The sequence below is a fragment of the Dasypus novemcinctus genome, chromosome 6 (assembly GCF_030445035.2).
Source record: "Dasypus novemcinctus isolate mDasNov1 chromosome 6, mDasNov1.1.hap2, whole genome shotgun sequence".
NCBI lineage: Eukaryota > Metazoa > Chordata > Mammalia > Cingulata > Dasypodidae > Dasypus > Dasypus novemcinctus.
Window position 1 is genome coordinate 135,128,719 of NC_080678.1, and position 11,448 is coordinate 135,140,166.

Below are 11,448 nucleotides of genomic sequence, written 5' to 3' on the forward strand. Positions count from 1 at the left end.
TCCATTACTGCCATTTTTGAAAAATGAGTTGCCTTTTTGTACTGTAACATTTGATTTCCTCCTTCTTTCCTTTTCTCTATTTAGTAATTTTCTTAGTTGTTGAAGTTACCTTTGTGACTACAATGAACATCTTAAACTAATAACAACTTAGTTCAACTCTTACCAGCCTAGTTTCAGCAACACAACCACTCTCTATTCCTATGTATTTCCTTTCCTTCCTCTTTATTTGTTGTCTCAGATTACATCTTTATACATAGCATGCCTATTAACATGAGTTGAAATAATATTTTGCACATTTGCCTATTAATTCACATGGCTATGGAGCAGTTTCAAGCTGAAAGTACTATAATGCAGCATTTTATATTTACCTAACTGGTTACATTTAGCAATATTTAAAATTTCTTCTTATGGCTTTGAGTTACTGGCTAGAGTTCTTTTATTTTAGCCTGAAGGACTTCCTTTAGCATATCTTATTGGACAAGTCTTCTGTTAATGAACTCTTTCAGCTTTTGTTGAACTGTAAATGTCTTAATTTCTCCTTCATTATTGAAAGGTATTTTTGCCAGATACAGAATTCTTGATTGACAGTTTTTTTTTTTTTTCTTCATACCCCTGTCTTCTGGAGCCATGATTTCTGATGAATAATCCACTGTTAATCTTTTTGGAGACCTCTTGTATGTGACAAGTCATTTCTCTGTTATTGTTTCTAAAATCCTCTCTTTGTCCTTGAACTTTGACAATTGCACTATAATATGTCTTGGTGCAGATTTCTTAGAGTTTATTTTACTTGGAGTTCATTAAGATTACTGGATATGTATAGTCATGTCTTTCATCAGAGTTGGGGAGGTTTGGGCAATTATTTCTTCAAATACTTTTTCTGCTTTTTGACCCTTGGGGACTCCAATGATGTGTGTGCTGGTATGCTTGATAGTGTCTCACAGATTTGTCAGGCTCTGTTCATCTTTATTCATTTTTTTCTTTCTGTTCTTCACACTGGATAATATCAGTTGTCTTATGTTCAAGTTCACTGATCTTGTTTAAATCTGTTGTTGTTTTTTTGAAAAAAAATTTTTAAATGGGTACTAACATCTTGTTTTATTATCAACATATGCATTTGATGTCAAATAAATTAATTTTCCAAACTCAAAACTTTCACAACTACATGAAATTTCCATTTTATTCTAAGGTTTATATAACACTAATTCAAATGCATTTCCCTAAAGCTACCCTAGCAATGCTCCTTTGAAATTATTTTAGTCATTCCTAATAACAAAGAGTTTGACACAAAACAAACAAAATTTCAAATGATTAACTTCAAAATGAGTGAGACAAGAAATGTTGGGGTTGTTAATCCTGATAAGACTTTTTTTTGAAACGTGTCTTCTGACAAATTTCAATTACTATATTTTGAGCTCCAATATTTTTTCATTCCTTCTTATAATTTCTGTATTTTTATTACATTTAGACATTTCCCTAATTTCCTTTAGTTCTTTGTATGTGGATTCCTTTAGCTCATTGAATGTATTTCTGATAGTTCTTTTTAAATCTTTGATTAACAGTTCTAATGCATTAGCTTCCTCAGGGTTAGTTTCTGTTTAACTTTTTTTTCCTGTGAATGGGCCATACTTTCCTGTTTCTTTGTGTGTTTTGTAATTTTTTGTTGAGAGCTGGATATTCTTATTATTATGTTGTTGTTATAACTCAATATATCTAGTTCTGCTCCTCTGCAGTTGCTAAGGTTTTCTGTTGTCCTGTTTGTTTGTTTGTTTGTTTGTTTTGCGAGGTCTGGAGCCAACGGTTTGTGAATTTTCCAAATTATTTTTGTTCCCAAAGGGTAGTAGAAAGAAAAAAAGAGTAAATTTAAGTACTGTCTCTTTAAGAGTCCTCTGCTGCTTCTCCAGAGGAGGGGTGTTGAAACAGTGGCCACCCTCAGAGCTGCACTCACTCCTAGTTATCTGAAGTAGATTATCAAATACAGTGATCAGCAATCAGACCACACCCCAGGATTTTGGAGACCTGGGTCCCTATAGCCCACCCTGGTACCAGCAAACTGCACCTGGAGCTGGGCTGCAGCCCCCACTGCTGCCTGCCATGCAGCTGGGGGACAGGGGTGGTACCCCTTCATGGAGGGAAAGTTCACCAATAGCCAACATAACTTACCAGCTTCTTCCTTCAGCTCTTCTCTGGGTGCTGCAGGTTCCAATAAACTTTGGAGTCCTAGCATAATTGATTCACACAGCTCCTTCAGGTCAATAATTGTTTTGGAGGAGGTACTGATTCATGGAATTGGCTTTTATGCCATCTGCCCACAATCCTTCCTTTCACATACTGTTTTAAAGCAAAAAGTATTCTGAAGAGTACTCTTCAAAAACTGACAGATTCTAATACCGACTGATCCAGTATGAAACATTCAGAAATGGACAATGTTTTCCAGTTTTCTCCACTTGTCTCTCCCAGTTGGGTCTCCCAGGACACTCATGTCCACACACATCATCAGCATCATCATTTCATCCACTTGGTGTTCCTTGAAGCACCATGTTGACCTTCACTTGTGGTTACCTGGTGCTTGGCCTTCAATCAAGTTTAATTGGATGATTATTTTTGAGTATTTCAAGTATCATCTGATTTAATCATTCTTTAGGTGTAAATAATATTCTGAACCAAATCCTACTTTTGCTTTGGCTCAAAGAATATTTCAGTTGCTTTCTCATATTTTCTGAAGGAATCTCCCACATGAGGAAAGATTGCTGTGTGCTTGCATTGAGATAACAATCTCAGAGCCACATTGAAGTGTTTGTTCAGGTCAAACTTCTGATAGACATTTATCAATTCTTAAGGCTCCCACAGAGGCCAGCATATTTCTCAACAAGCCCTTTACTCTAATAACTTTGTCCCAAAAGCAAATGCAATTTGCTTTTACACAGGATAAGTTATGTAAAGAAATTACAAGTTTAAATGTAATTCGGGAAGGCAGTCATATTTAAATACTTAGCATGTTGTGATCTAATCTAATTTCCCCTCAAGATCCCATTTGTAAATGTTGTATTTTCAGGAATGCAATTTTTGGGTGTTGGAAACCATATCTTACTCTAACTGCTATCAAAAAATTATCACATATACACATACATTCACACATGCAAAGATAGGCACACATATCCAACCATACGCAGGCATAGAACATGCATACATACAGATATGCATGCACACATGCACACAGGTATACATACATACACACATACCTGCACTCATGCATGCACACACACACATATACACCTCACAGATATTAGGGGTTCAGTTCCAGACCATCAAAGTAAAGCAAATATCACAAGAAAGTGAGTCACACTAAATTTCAAGTTTCACAGTTCATATAAAAGTTATGTTTACACTATGCTATAGTCTATTAAGTGTGCAATCAAATTATGTCCAAAAACAATGTGCATACCTTAATTAAAATGTGACAAGATACACGAAGTGAGCACATGTTAGAAAAATGGCTCAATAAGGGTTGCCACAGACCTTCAATTTGTAAAAAATGCAATATCTGGGACACACAATAAAGTGAACTGCAATAAAACAAGGTATCCCTGTAAATTTGCATATGCATTCTTTTTCATAAGATAGTTATTTAAATTTCAGAGGTAGTTTTCACACTGTTCTTTCAAAGAACTATGGAATTTAAATAATTATGCTGAAGATACTGATTTAAAATTATTTAAAATGTCAAGTGTTTCCAGCTTCAGTTGCTTTTCAAATTATTACTCTGAAAGTGCTCATTAATGGGAACATGAAAAGGGTCATTTTCAACAGTTATATCGCTTCCTTGCTTTATTATAGTTCCATTTTCTCATGAGCAATACTGTCTAAAGAAATGACCAAACTAAGCATGCTCTCTCCTCAGAAAATTGAATTCACTGCAGACTTCCAGGGGGTATGGAAATATGTGGTGAAACTTGCATGCAAATTTGTTAAAATACTGGAATTTCATCTACCTGATGGGTGGAAACTATAGATAGAGACATTTAAAGTAAGAAATCCTGTGCTCAGAAAATGAAGCTGGATAGGAAAAATATCCTTACATATGCAATACCATTCTATATTATTCTAGACCATGTGCCTCCTGGAAATTTGTGCATGCACACATATGTACTATCATTATTCTAGATTTTATTCAACCAAAATGATGCAGAGACATTGAATGTTCAGTTTCTCCCTCTGGGAATCCTTCAGTCTGTCAATGACAGCTTCAGTGCCACCTTGAAGACCACTGGGTGTTGACCTCACAGCCTTTAGGTCATAACAGAAGTAGGAGACAGGCCAAAGGTCAAACCTTATCTTTTTTATTTTGAAATGCACATCACTGTAACCTAGAGATGTGGGGAAGTTATTTAGTTCTTATTTTTTCAAGAATTGGTGAAACATCTTTTTAACAATTTCATAATGAATCTTCATTCTTGATATTTAGGGAAAATGAGCCAATTTAAGCTCATTTTTGTGATATTTTTCTCTTTGGTCTTTTCTTCCTTTTGAAGTATTGCAAATGTTTTTTCCTGGACTAACTGTATTGTTTTATGAATGTTATATTATACCTGATCATCACTCACTTCTTAAGCTCCATACTTTTTGTCTACATATAATATGGGGGAAATGGTCTATATTCCTCTCATTTTGCCTTAACTGAATAAAACTTTCTAAAATTAGCATTTTTACCCATAACTCTTCAAAGGACATGAATACTGATATTAATGGCCATTTTTAGTTACCAAATCAATGTCTTAAAGAATAATTGTAGAAGTTCATAACATAACATTTACTCAAATGTGGTCCCTAAATTTTATGAGACTATTTCAACCAGCTTTCATTTATTCACTAAATATCTATTCTACTTGCACATTCTCTGCAATAGATTCTATTTCCAAACCATATAAAAAATTGTAACAGAAATTGAGCCAATTCCACCCAGCATAAAGTACTAATAAGGAAAAAAAAATCATCGGAAAATGATTTCAGCTCCTTATTTTACCTTCAGTGTAGACTAGGGATGGGTGTGTCTGTGCTTCCAGAATGCTAAGTAAAGAAGTATGCACCAGATCCAATAGAGCTGTGTGGAAGCTCCCACCACTGCAAGCAGGTGGGCATAGAGGGTGAGGGAAGGGAATGTGAAGCTATACCAAAGGAAAGTGGAGACCATGGAGGAAGCACAGAGAAACCACCATCTGCGAAGGAAATTCCAGCATGGAGTGCTGAAATCCCACACACAGGTTTGGGTTTGGTGACTCCAATTGCAAGCTCCAGGGAACAGGCTTGACAGTAAGTAGGCAGGGGAAGGCAACATGGGAAAGAAGGAGATGAGTGGACATGGAAGGCTCCATGGGGACAGTGGTAGAAGAGAAGGACAGCATGAGGCAGCCAGACTGACTGTTTCTACTTACTTCTCATCACCAAGAACATCATGCATTGGAAATGCAGACTCAGGTCCACTTCAACAAGAAGCCCTCTCCACAAAATGTCTAGGCATAAGAAAAATCACACTAGTTCCATGCAAACATGAGAAGAAAATTTAACATGAGAAGGAAAACATTTTGGCTAATGAACACCACCTCCCAAATAAAACCAACCACAAAGCCCAAGAAGATTGAAGCACATTATTCCAAACTGAATTAAATCAAATGAAAACACGCAGATACAAAAAGTCCAGATTCAGAATTTCTAAAAATAGAAATGGACAACATAAGAGAAGAAATTAAATGAATTGATTGTGTTAAAAAAAGTATGTAAAGGGAAAGGGAAAACCTATGCATGAATGAAGAGTAAATTGCAAAGTATCCAAAAGGGAATGTATTAAAATAAAAAAAAATATTAAAGGGAATTGAAGAGTCAGGAAAGCAATCCAGGGGATAAAAATAACATTTAAAAAGTAAATAAAACTAGCCAGAAAAAAGGTGGTTAAAATGGAAGGAAGGAAAGGAAGCTCCACCATAAATGTATAAAGAAGTTGCTGATAAATAATTTTAAAATAGTACAGATATAATGTTTAACATTTTAACCCTGTAAACTTGCTGAAATAAGAGAAAAACTAAATTTTCATTTTGAAAGGCCTGCCATATCTATGAGAGAACTGGTCCTGAACAATCAGATTCAAGACATATTCTAATAAAATTATTAAATTAAAATACCAACTGAAAGGAAAAAATAAAAAGATCAAGGACTCTAGGAGAATGACCAAATAAGTTACAAAGAAAATCAAGCTATCCCAAGCAATGTGCCTAATAAGATGGCTATGGAACAGCATATTCAAGAAACACAAGGAAAGGAAACTCAAGCAAATATTTTATGCCCAGCCAAGTTGTCCGGCAAGTGTCAAGGCTGTAGGAAGGCGATCTTGAAATCACTTAGATTCAAAGAACACAAGGCACGGACCCTTACTCAAGCATCTCCTGAAGGAGCAGTACTTAGCGTGGGCTCCAGCAGAATCACGGGGGCTTGGAGACTCTTTCAGGGGATGTGGGATGGCAAAGCCATTCTATAAAATGTTGTGTCATTTCCCTGTCTACTGAATTTCTCTGCCACGTGTACAGTAGAGTCTTCCACAAGTTTCATGACATATCCAAAATTATCTAAAACAGCTATAAAAATGCCCCTCCCCTTTTCCAATAGCATATTTGCATAAGCCCAGCTTTTCTTTATATACATCCAACAAAATAGCATATTGCAACAAACTAAATACAAAAAAAATGAGAATCCAGTTGTCTTCCATTAAACCAGACACTGAAATTTGCAAAAGTATAAAATCATGCTACTCTTCCCACTATTTTATGCACATTTGAAAATATTACCATTCATAAAATGTTAATTTAGCATGTAATTGAGTTATTATTTTTATTCTTAGATGAGTTTAACTATGTTTTTTTACTTCTCAGTTTTAATTTCTAATATGGCAAATGTCAAAAGACCTAGCCTACATCAGCAAAAATTCTTTGGGGTTCTTAATAATATGTAAGAGGATAAAGGTATCCTGAGACAAAAACATTTTGAGAGCCATTCTATAAAATTTGCACTTTATCCAACCAACAAATGACTGGGGAAACTTTGACAAAAGTATTGATGTTGAACACTAAGTAGAAAGACTGCAAGAAAACATGGAAATAGAAGGGAGAGCGACAGGAAAGTAGAAGAAGATTATCAATTGTTGTATCAATAATAGGTGGAATTCAAGAGCCAAATAAAATTTACAAACCAGATTGTAAAGAGTGGTATGAGTATCAGAAAAGGTATAACAACCTTAGACCAAGAGTAACTAATAGAGAGTCCTTCTTAAGCATCCAAAAGAAATACATACATAAATGAAAACAAGCAAGACAAAATCCAGAGAGTAAAACTGCATTTACTATAACATAATACACAGAGTGAGAACAACACAAAATCATATGACAGTAATGACACAAAATGGATTTCACACACTTCCTAAAGGGGAAAAAAAAAGATTTTGACATTAGCTAAGAAAGTAAATACCAGTCTACTACAAGCATAACAGAACATCTAAGCCAAAGCAATTCACAAATGCTAAGAATGAACAAAGACGTGCCGACAAATTGAAATGTAGGAAAGCAGGTGAGGGGCATGATAACACGGCAGAATTCAAGCCTCAAAACATGACAGGAGGAGAGGCAAGTAAGCATCAGAGAAAGGAGCTCCAAGAGTCAGCTCGTCCTATAGGGCCAGAGCTACCTAAAGCCCCTGAGTGGGGGGCCAGGAGACCAGAAGAGCATCCTGCCACATCCTTGGGAGAACGGAAGGAGGAGACAGCCCATCTGCAGAGAAGATCCATGAGTAGAGTGCCCCACACTGCCAAGTTGGGTGCCCATCCCCTGCAGGCAGCGCAAGACATCTTGGGAGCTATTCCCTAGCTGGATTTGGAAGCTACATTTCTCAAAAATGGGGGAGGAAAAGACGGTCAGGCACCAACTTCGGTTACTGATTAGTCAATTTGGCTGGCTAAAGTCCAGTCCTAAGAACAGCTAAAGTTTGAACCTGTCCAAGCTGGAAAGAGGCTGGTAGCCTCCATTTTAACTCTGCCCCCGGCATGAGGGGAAGTGGAGCTGATTGAAAATCACAGTGATGTGGGGACTGGCTTCCTCCCACCCATGTTGGATTGTTGCCTTAGCCTAGTCTCCAGCTCCAGCTCCACCTCAGCAGGAAGGAAGCTGGTGAGCCCTGCTCTAGTCACGTTTGGCCCACACAGTCTAAACTGCTGTGCACCTGGGGCTCCATCCCCAACCCCTGTATGGATTGGAGTGGGGCCATGTGCCCCAGCCTCCCCAGACATCTGCAGGGGCTTTCGACCCCTCTGGGCAAGCCTGTGGATGCATCTCTACCCCCAATAGGGTAGGAGAGGTGGTGTTCCCCAGCCTCCCTGGACATCTGCAGGAGTGTTTTCAGCCTCACAGACTACATTGTTGGGCAAACCTGTGGCTCCATCCCCACCCCTTCCAGGGTACAAGGGACGGCGCCCCTCAGCCTCTCCAGACAACTGCAGCCATTTTGGCGCACACAGACTAGACTTCTGGACACAGCTGCGGCTCTGTCCCTACCACTGAGAGAGCAAGAGGAGGGACAGTGCCCCCTCACGCTCTCTGGCCAACTGCAGGCACTTTCCGCCCACACAGGCTAGATTGTTAGGCACATTTGTAGCTCTGTCCCTGCTCTGGCAAGGGAGGCTGGGGCAGTGCTTCATTAGTCTATCTGGGCAACTGCATGGCTTAGTTTGCTGCCCACACCTGTGGTTCCACCCCTGCCCCAGGCAGGAGAGGAAGGGATATGGACTTTATCAGATTCACCAGGCAGCTACAGAAGGTCTTGGTCTGCACAGCTTGAATTACTGTACACAGCTCCAGCTCCGGCCCTACCCCTGGCAGGGGAGAAAGGTAGGAGAAGCTTTATCAGTTCCTGGGGCAACATGGGCAGCTTCAGCTTACATGATTTACAGTACCAACCACATCCTGAACTCCTACTCTATAACCAGGAGGGAGATAGGGTAAGAAACAGATTAAAGAGAACTGAAAAAAATCAGATTAGCTAAACACAAACCACTATAAAGTTCCAAATTAAGTTAAACCAAGTATCTAAGAGGGACTGTAGTACAAAGCTAAGCAAATAGAAAGTCCTTGACTAAAGAGAGAAAATGAACTCAGAATAAATACATCTAGCAAAACAGATGCGAAGACATCAACAAAAAATTACAATCCATACCAAGAAACAGGAAGGTATAGCCCAGTCAAAGGAACAAACTAAGCCACCAGATGCTCAAAGAAATCTCTTCAATAATTTAAATGAGATGGTTAAAGAGATTGAGGATATTAAGATGATACTGGGTGAGCATAAATAATTATTTTTTAAAAGATTTACTTGATTTATTTCTCTTCCCTTCCCCCCCTTCCCCCCATTGTCTGATCTCTTGTGTCCATTCACTGTGTATTTTTCTGTGTCCACTTGCATACTCAGTGGCACCGGGAATCTGTGTCTCTTTTTGTTGTGTCATCTTGCCGCATCAGCTCTACATGTGTGTGGCGCCATTCTTAGGCAGGCTGTACTTTTTTTGTGCAGGGCAGTTCTACTTGCAGGGCACACTCCTTGTGCATGGGGCCCCCTAGGTGGGTGTTACCCCCGTGGGGCATGGCACTCCTTGCATGTGGTAGCACTGTGTGTGGGCCAGCTCACCATATGGGCTAGAACACCCTGGGTTTGAACCCTGGACCTCCTATATGGTAGACAGATGCTCTACCAGTTGAGCCACATCTGCTTCCTGAGCATAAAGAATTAGAAAGCACACAGAAAAACAGTAGACCTTATGGGAATGAAAGGCTGAAATTTAAAAATAGACTGGAAGCATATAAGAACAGGTTTCAAGAGGCAGAAGAAAGGATACGTGAGCTTGATGACAAGGTTTCTAAAAGCAAAATATACAAAAGAACAAATAAAGAAAAGAATGGAAAAAATTGAACAGGACCACAGGGAACTATATGGTGACAGGATACATGCAAACATAGGTGTCATGGGTGTCTCAGAAGGAGAAGAGAAAAGGAGCACAAAAAAATATTTGAGGGAATAATGGTAGTAAATTTCCCAGCCCTATTGAAGGACATAAATATCCATGTCCAATAAGTAGAAAGTACTCCCATCCTAATAAATCTGAATATACCTCCTTCAAGACACATACTAATCAGAATGTCAAATGCCAAAGATAAAGTGAGAATCCTTAGAGCAGCAAGAGAAAAGCAATGCATCACATTCAAGGGATGCCCAATAAGATTAAGTGCTGATTTCTCATCAGAAACCATGGAGGCAAGAAGGCAGTGGTAAGCTATATTTAAGATACTGCAAGAGAAAAACTGCCAGCTAAGAATCTCATATCTGGCAAGATTCTTTCAAAAATGAGGGTGAATTTACAATAGTGACAGATAAACAGAAGCTTAGAAGTTTGAAAACAAGAGATGAGCTTTGCAGGAAAATACTAAAGGAAGTGATACAGCCTGAAAAGGAAAGACAAGAGAGAGAAGCTTTAAAGAGAGACTAGATAAAAGATTATATCAGTAAAAGTAACTCAAAGTGTAAAAAGTGGTGAAATAATACATGATAGATAAAACCCAAAGGTTAAATGGGTGAAGAAATAACTGCCTTTACAGTAATAACATTGAATGTTAATAAACTCCCCAATCAAAAGAGGCAGACTGGCAGAATGGATAAGAAGATACGAGCCATCTACATGCTGTCTACAAGAGACTCACCTTAGACCAAAGAATATGCATAGATTGAAAATGAGAGGCTGGAAAAAGATATTCCATGCATTCAGTAACCAAAAAAAGTTGGAGTAGCTATACTTACATCAGATGAAATAGACTTTAAAAGCAAAGCTGCTATTAGATACAAGGAAGGGCATTATTTTTTAATGAAAGAGGCAATTCACCAGCAAGAAATAATAATCATAAATATATATGGAGTTTCGCAAGAGTACACGAGGATGAATATAAAACATGTAATATTACACCAAAAACATATAGGGGATGACAGACTAATAATGTAAACCATAATGTAAAACATAAGATAACTAAAAAATTTAGAAAACTGTACACCCTAAAGTATGGACCACATTGTAAGCACAGATGTCCCCTTGTTTGAAAGCTATTGTTTCTGAGTCTGTACATCAGTTTCAGTAAATATGATATGAATAAGTTAAAAGATTATCGCTGTGGAAGGGAAAGGTTTTATGGTGGATGTGTGGGAGTACTGTATATTGTATATATGAATTACTGTGATCTAAGACTTGTGAAGAGAAGCTCAATAATTAGGAAAAAAGAAAAGAAAAAGATAGGATGTATAAATTTTTCCAAATCAATATGTACTCTAGATCTAACCTTTAAACTCATCGCTATATTCTATTTTACTAGTAAGGGA